Genomic DNA, 395 nt, shown 5'->3' on the forward strand with positions numbered 1-395 from the left:
TAATTGATAGTAACTGTCTATATCAAAATCCACCCATGAAATTAGGTAGAAATTAATATGATTACAATAGTTGCTGTTTTTGCTGTGAAATTATATCTACTTTAAGAGTTTTCTTAGTTAATCTTAACAAGTTTATGACAGGTAATGTTTTGGTGGCTAACTAATCCCTTGAATGTATTTCTTCATACTGGCATCAGAGGTCTGCTCTGGTTTCACTTGACAGAATTAAGCATGTTAGACATTGGTTGATGCTTGCCTTACATAAATAGAACAGGCAGATCAGCATTGCTTGGTGTTAAAATTATCTTTGGGCTTGCAGGCTAGCATGATCTAGGAAACTTAAAACACCCGTTCATGCATTTTATAAACACGGCGCTTGAGCACCGAAAGGAAGC

The sequence above is a fragment of the Erythrolamprus reginae genome, chromosome Z, assembly GCF_031021105.1.
Source record: "Erythrolamprus reginae isolate rEryReg1 chromosome Z, rEryReg1.hap1, whole genome shotgun sequence".
Lineage (NCBI taxonomy): Eukaryota > Metazoa > Chordata > Lepidosauria > Squamata > Dipsadidae > Erythrolamprus > Erythrolamprus reginae.